The 7931-nt window shown below is 42.5% G+C and overlaps 1 non-coding gene across 1 annotated transcript; it reads right to left on the bottom strand.

Moving 5' to 3' along the window:
• Nucleotides 1-1684: 1684 nt before the first annotated feature.
• LOC145392605 (5S ribosomal RNA) lies at nt 1685-1804 on the bottom strand. Its single transcript, XR_013896036.1, has one exon. It is a non-coding gene; the product is annotated as a 5S ribosomal RNA (ribosomal RNA).
• Between the last annotated feature and the right edge of the window lie 6127 nt (nt 1805-7931).

Genomic DNA, 7931 nt, shown 5'->3' on the forward strand with positions numbered 1-7931 from the left:
TAATAAAGGCAAAGAATGCACTTGATTGCAGTTCCAGAGACTTTCTAGAATATGAGAAGCTTTCTGTTAGATTACAGGCTTACAAAGATATACTGTATACATACTGTAGATGAAATTCTTCTAGTTTCCCAAATATCTGTTGCAAAAAAAACATTTTCTAAGAGTGACAAGCCAAAGAATCTGCTTTAATTATATGAACTCAAACCATTAGATTGTGCGTATTCAGAAATAGTGAACATTATCAAAATTCATATCCTTCCGGTAACTACTGCAGGCAATGAATGACTTCTTTCAGTACTTAGCTTAGTCAAGACATATCTAAGAACCTCCAGGAGAAATGATCGCTTAGTGACTTGCTACTTATGGCCTCAGAAAAGTAACTTGTTGAAAATCTTAACTTTAACACCCTGGTTGATAACTTTGCAAAGCATAGAACAAGAAGATATCCACTGTTGCAGTAGTTTATTCATTTTTCAATGCAATAAATATCTATCTATCTATCTATGGCCAGATGCCTTAATCCCATACGTGGTGACCATAAAGTAATCGCCTTCACGTCACCCTGTCCCCCACCATTTCACTGCCCTGCTCCCAATTCACACCCCCTTCTCTCATATACCTCTCCACTCCATCCCTCCATCTCATCCTTGGCCTTCCCCTCCATCTCTCCCCCTCCACCTCACTCACATACACTCTCCTTGTCAGTCTCTTACTCTCCATCCTCTCCGCATGGCCAAACCACCTCAGTGTGTTTCTCCTAACGCTTCCTATCACATCCACATCCACACCACAACGCTCCTTCACTTCCTCATTTGTCAGCCTGTCTCTCCATGTGACTCCACATGCTCCTGTCAAATAACTCATTTCCACTGCTCTCACTCTTGACTTGTGTCCCTCCAACAACGTCCAAGCTTCACTTCCATACGTTAGAGTTGGTATCACAATACTGTCATGTAGTAACTTTTTTCACTTCCATGCTCACTTCCTGTTTCTTATCACTGCTTTCAACGAACCAGCAACCCTTCTTCCTTGTAGTTTAGTTTTCATTTTCCTCTAAAGAATTCTAAAATTACTATATTCTTCTTACGTAAGCGTCTTCCAAATTTAAAAACCATCATTTTATTTCTCCCACCTCTTAATGTACAGCTTACTTTTTCACATTATTTTATATGGTTCATGGTATTTTGGGGGCTAGTAAGCTAAAAGCTTTCCATTTTTAATTCAGTTACAAGTTTACATCTTTTCATTCTCAATTTTATGTTAATTATCTTTTCGTTAGGCTATAAGAATGATGTCAGTTTAAGCCTTCACCAATACAAATATTTTAATTGCTATTTGGTCTATTATCCAAGGTCATTAGCATATAATGCAGTGATATGTACTTTACCATGCACTTTAAATTACATATTCAACTTCACACAGAAATACTGTCAATGCTAGAATATCCATTAGTGAGTTTATCAGGAAGTAATTGGTTTAACAAATAATTATATATGTTATATATATATATTATATATATATGTTATATATATATTATATATATTATATATATATATATATATATTCATTCATTGCCAGACGCCATGTATCCCAAACGGGGTGGCCAAGGGCTTAGAGTTAATTGTTTTACAGGGAGGGGCACTAATCCTCCACCAACCCCACTTGACACGTAGGGAGAACGTTATGCCAACAGCATCTGGTGTTCCCAGGCGGTCACCCATCCAAGTACTAACCAGACCCAACGTTGCTTAACTTCGCTGATCTGACGGGAAGCGGTGTACTCAACGTGGTATGGCCTATTTGTTTACTGCTTTCTCTAAATACAGCATTGCATGTGGCTTCAAAATGCTCGCTCGCCATCCCACCCATGTGGGGAGGGGGGCCTCCTAAATAGCTTATGCCCCCCCCCAAGGAAAATTGAAATGACGCCCCTGGTGAGAGAGTACAAATACCTGGGTAGTGTGATAGAAAAGAGAGGAAAATGTGCAAAGAAGTTGAAAGTAGAGTGACACAAGGAAGAAAAGTAGCTGGTGCAATGAAGGCCTTGATAAGAAACAGAGGCTTGAGTGTTGCAGCTATTCGAGGCTTACATGAAGGAGTGTTAGTGACAATTTTAATATATGGATGTGAGACTATGGTGTGGCATGAAAATGAAAAGTCAAGAGTGAGAGCAGTGGAGATCGGACTGCTGAGGAACGTATGTGGAGTACAGAGGGTGGATAGGATATGAAATAATGTGATTCGTGAAAGATGCAGAGTGAGGAAGTCGGCGGACACCAGAATCGAAGAGAGTGTACTGAGATGGTATGGTCATGTGGAGAGAATGGATAACAATAGAGTGGTGAAAAGGGTATATCTGAGCAAATTTGAAGAAGTGAGGAGGTGAGGTAGGTCAAGGAGAAGTTGGAGAGATATCGTGGATGAATGTGTGAGGAATAAAGGTTTGGAAGTTGGTGAGGCTAGGGAACTGACTGGAGATCGAGCTGGCTGGATGAATGTTGTGAGAAGCGCATGATCAGGGATTTTGGCACCATTTTTTAACATGGCAGCATCTGGGCTGACTCTATTGAATATGATTATGTGAAGCTACAGAATGTGGTGAATGTTTTTGGTTTATCCGACAGAGTCAGGATTCCGGGGGCTTGAATGATGAGTGAATAGAAGCGTGGCCCATTGGTTTGAGCAAATTTGGGCTGTCTGGACATTCCTACTCTTCACCCTGGCCTGGGGTGGGAAAGGAGGTCTGGATGATGATATATATATATATATATATATATATATATATATATATATATATATATATACAGTGTATATACATATATACAGTAATCCCCATACTATCTGGGCGCCCACTTTCCGGACACCCCACTTACCGGATATTTTGGTCACGGGATTTAATATTCCCAAAATTGCCCCAAATCGCAAAAAATAAAAAAATAAACTACTTTTTTTCTCCCCCGTATTTTGAACTTGCTGCGTGCGGTGCAGACTAGCTGTGTTTTTGTGTGTAGTTCCCATGCCATCCGCTAGAGCACCCCTACATCCTCCCCACTTACTGCCTTTCTCTTGTTGTGAGTGCAGGCTCATCATCATGGCCACCCACATGCTTGCTTTTGTGGTGGTGCCCTACCTGCTGCAGGCTCTGCTGCTGCTGTCCTACCTCTTGTTAGTGTGTGTGATGATGGCCCTGTCGCATGAGAAGAGGAAGAGAGTGGTTTTGACTCTGGAGAAGAAGAGGGAGATATTGGACAAGGCAGACGCGGGATGGTCAACCTCAGGAATCCTCTGTGAATTCAACCTGGCCCGATCTACTTTGATGTCAAGAGATCCCGTGACAAACCCATGCAGCACATGGCTGACTTCTCGTCGAAGAACAAATGCAACGTGGAGGGGATGATGTTTACTCCCCAGTATGCTGAAGTCGACTGCTCCACATTGATTTGGTATCAACAATACCATGCTGCTGGTGTGCTGGTGCATGGCACGGAGCTGAAGGCTGCTGGTGAGAAGTTTGCAGGGCTTCGTGACGCCCTAAACTTCAAGGCATCCAAGGGTTGGCTCTTCGCATTCATGTTTACGACATGGCCTTACCAACCATAAGTCTCATGGCGAAGCTTTGGACGCCAACGAGGATGGAGTAGAGGAGTTTCAGCGCAAGGTGAAGGGCTTGATCGACAGGGAGGGCCTCACTCTTAGTCAAGTCTACAGCGCTGACGAAACTGGTTTATTCTATCGTTCTTTGCCAACGAACACTTTAGCCGAGGAGACAGAGAAGCATGAACCTGCCCACAAGCTCTCCAAGCATTGGATATCTGCTTTGTGTTGTGCCAATGCTAACGGCACGCTCTGGCTCAATCCCATTATTGTTGGCCGTGCAAAGCAGCCTCGGTGTCTTCGTGGGGTGATGGATGTCCTTCCTGTCATTTGGCACCATTCTTTGAAGGCTTGGTTCACTGCCCAGATCTTCAAAGACTGATTCCACAGTCATTTCGTCAAGGAGGTCATCCATTACCAGACAAACAAACTGGGAATCCTGTGCGACCAGGTAAAGGCCCTCCTTCTCTTGGATAATGCACCTGCCCACCTGTGTGTCAAGGACTTGGTGGCTGAGAATGGCCGCATTAGGTGCATGTTTATGCCACCTAATACGACTGCTCTCATCCAACCAATGGACCAAGAAGTGATCATGGCAATGAAGAGGCTGTACTGAAGGAAGTTCCTGGACAAGGTGATGGTTGTTCTCGGGGACAAGAATTAGCGCAGGGAGTGACGGGACACGTGAGGCCAGCGAACTTTGGAAAACTTTTGCCACTACAACATCAAGTCTGCAATCATCAACTGGGCCTGTGCATGGAAGGAAGTTCCTGTCAAGACTCTAGAAAATGGTTTGTCTCATTTGCTTCTCAGAACGGATGTGGAGCACGATTTCCTAGGTTTTTACATGGATAACTTCCATGCACATCTACATGCGCATGGTGACGATGTTGATGTGGATGAAGTGCGTGAGTGGTTGGATGACGACGAGGGCGATCCTGGGTATCAGACCATGTCTGATATCGAGATTGCATCTTCAGTTGCAGGTGTCAGTACCCAGTTTGAAGATTCCAATGAGGATGGCGATGATGATGCGGACTCCTCTCAGCGTGACACTACTCCAGCCACCCCAAGCTAAGCGCACTCCATGAACACGTAGAGCTTGTTCTTGACTACCTGGAACACCTGGACTGGGGCCTCTGGGACTTGTGGAGGAAGTGCGTGATTTCAGGCAGCGCATCATTAATCGCCAAATCGTCGTTCCTTGCATCAATCAACCATTGACAGCTTTTTCAGACCCGTGACCCCTGCTGTGGCCAGCCCTGGCTCAACACCATTGTCTTCCCAAGAGAGGCCCTCATCCTGAGAAACCACAGCCCATCACATCAGGCATGGTGGAGTCGCCACTGGATGTGAGTTTGCGCTTCTCTTCAGAGTCGTCTGCAGTGGGTAGTCCATCACCACGTCCCAGCGACACCCCTAGACCACCTGCATCAGCTAATTCAAGACTCTGACAGTGAATAAACAGCAAGAACTCGCCACTAGACCACACGGGAATTTACAGTGTTGTGCAGTGAAAAAACAGTGCACAGTGTTAAGAAATTAGAATTCTGAATGCAAAGACTTAAGTGCCGAGTGCAACACTTATTTCATTAATGCCAGATTAGTAAGGTCAGGATTTGTACATGAGTAACAAGGTGGTACCTGATTCAATACCAACTTTGGAAAATGACAATAAATATGAAAATGATCTAGATTTTAATTACAAAATTTTTTCAAGGTAATGCAATGTTTTTGCAAGAGTTCTAACCTAAAACTACTGAAAACCAAAGAAAAATATAATTTTTATGGACTAAATAATGGGCAAATATGTAGCAGCAGTGGGAGCGTCAGACTCAATTCAGGGCACCGAAACACATCCACCTTCGCCTCCTCCACTTCCACCCCCCCTCTATATTGAATGTTTCTGTTGTTTACCCTTTTTGTATAACACTCTTTTAGCTGCAAAATAATACAAATAAATACTTAATTATATTAACTAGTAAGCGTATACAGCCTCGACCTCACGTTAGTGGCAAGGTGATACCGAAAAATGGACCAAGAAGCATAAAACCGAAATTTAACACGGGAGCAAAACCTACTCACCATGCACGACCACAACAGACCTTGAACTGAGAATACTGGGGAGGGCGGCTCACAGACATCCATAGGCAGCGGCGTGCTAAAGTTGAATAGGCCTATGGTACCGACTTTGGCATCACCTTGCTAATCTAGGGTTAAGGTACAATGGAGCGCAAGTAAGACTAGAGTGCGCAGTGTTAAGAATTTGGAATTATGAGTGCAAATGACTAAGTTCAGTGCAAGACTTCATGTTCAGTGTACTGCAGGTGCTTCAGAAACTCCGTTTTACTGTCAGAGTCTGGGAGGAGGCAGGTTATTCATCGAGATGGCCAGGGACTTGTTGCAAGTACCCAGAATGTTTCATATTGTACTGTATTTTCCATACTTACCTCTAAAAACTCATTTCACTCTTTTATGTCCCTTATTGGTGTGAATAGGGTCTTAGGTGCTATGCATGTCCAGTAGGGAGGTGTTTTTCTGAGTTAGGCTAGGTTAGGGTCCATAAATACCAGTCCAGGAGCCAGGGACTTGTTGTAAGTACCCAAAATGTTTAATATTGTATGTACTTACCTCTAAAACCTCATTCTCTGGTTTCTTTGCATTTATTTCAGTCTTTTATGTCCCTTATTGGTGTGAATTAGGTCTTAAATAGATGCTATGCATGTCCAGTAGGGAGTTGCATAGGTGTTTTTCTGAGTCAGGCTAGGTTAGTGTCCATAAGTACAAGTCCAGGAGGCTGGGGCCCACTATCCGGACGAGACCACTTTCCAGACATGCCTTTGGCTCTATTACGCCAGATAATAGAGTGATTACTCTCTCTCTCTCTCTCTCTCTCTCTATAGTGTAGCAATATATTTGGTCCTCCTGAAAACATTGTCCCCCTTGCTCTGCGCATGTGCTGTCAGCTGCCAGATATATGCCATTCAATTTCAGACTCTGAGGAGAAAACAACTCGTAGCTGGTTATTTCATCTCTCGATGAAATCAGAATAGGGAATTTCACCCACGATAATCTTGAGTGATTTATAATGCCAAGCCTCATCATTTTTATCACTTTATAATTTTGATCTTATTTTTATCTTCTTTCTTATCTCTTTTGTAATGTTGTAATATATGATGGGTCTAATTCATTTAACCAAATAAAATAATGGATGAATCCCTGTAAACAAAGAAGTTGTGGACGTGGGCGAAGGGAGACTGGTTATTATGCTAATCATACAGCCTACAGTCTTATAATAGTCATTTTTAACGGACTAGTATCTAATGAGCAGTTACTCTATGATTCGATTACAATCTTTTATAATTCGGTGTGAATATAGGCGGTTAACTTGTGGTGCAGGGATAAATAATTAGTTAACTCGATAACTGGCAACCAGCAATGACTGGACTGCATGAGCTCATGTTCTGTCACAGCAGAAAATGACAAACTGCTGAAAATAATAGGCAAAGTAGGCTATGTACATCTGATTCAAGAAGGTTTTAGCAGTGAACTACTACAATCGATTCAGTGAATGGTCATAGCAGGGAAATATAGAAGCAGAATTCCTGTTTTTTATGCTTAATAAAAGGACTGTTTCCAGTGGTTTCTCAGTGGAAGTGAGTTACGTATATTTACATGTTTGGGAAATACACATTCTTTTTTGGTGCTATCTTAACATATACCCAGTTTAGGTATTACACAAAATGAAAAGGTCAGATTTTCACACATATCATATTTATCCGTTTGTATCCTTGATGGTAATGGAAATAAGGATGAAAGTTTTTTTTTTTTTTTTAAGGCAGGTTTTAAGGTAATCAACATTATTAAGGCATTTACTGAATTAGTTGTGTAACTATGGTACCAGACCCAGTTCATTATTCTTGCCAGGAACCTAACTTTGGATTTTTTGTTTTCCTTCTCCCTCTCCTTGACTAGTATTCACCATCACAATGTTGACGTACTATTGGCCACAGAAGTTTCGTTCCTCTCATTGTGGGCGATTTGATGAATGTGGCAACGTTGCATTCTCCCCCTCTACACCCCCTCCCTCCACCCGTCTCCCCAGATAGCTTCTGAGGTTTACGAACCGCGTTGTGAAGCACCTGAACGTCCGAGTTTACTGCATGTTACTCGATATGATGGGCATGATATATTATGCCTCTTGCTAATGAAAATTTGCGAGTTTCATGACTGTATTCATTTTTGCAGGAGTTATTAGAATGTATAAATGTGTCATGCCATTTGTACCAAATCACAGTAGTACTACCAAATACTAAAGCATCTGGCGTTACTTCCGA

Source organism: Coenobita brevimanus, chromosome 22 (genome assembly GCF_032717465.1).
Source record: "Coenobita brevimanus isolate Jiangsu-jjx chromosome 22, ASM3271746v2, whole genome shotgun sequence".
Classification (NCBI taxonomy): domain Eukaryota; kingdom Metazoa; phylum Arthropoda; class Malacostraca; order Decapoda; family Coenobitidae; genus Coenobita; species Coenobita brevimanus.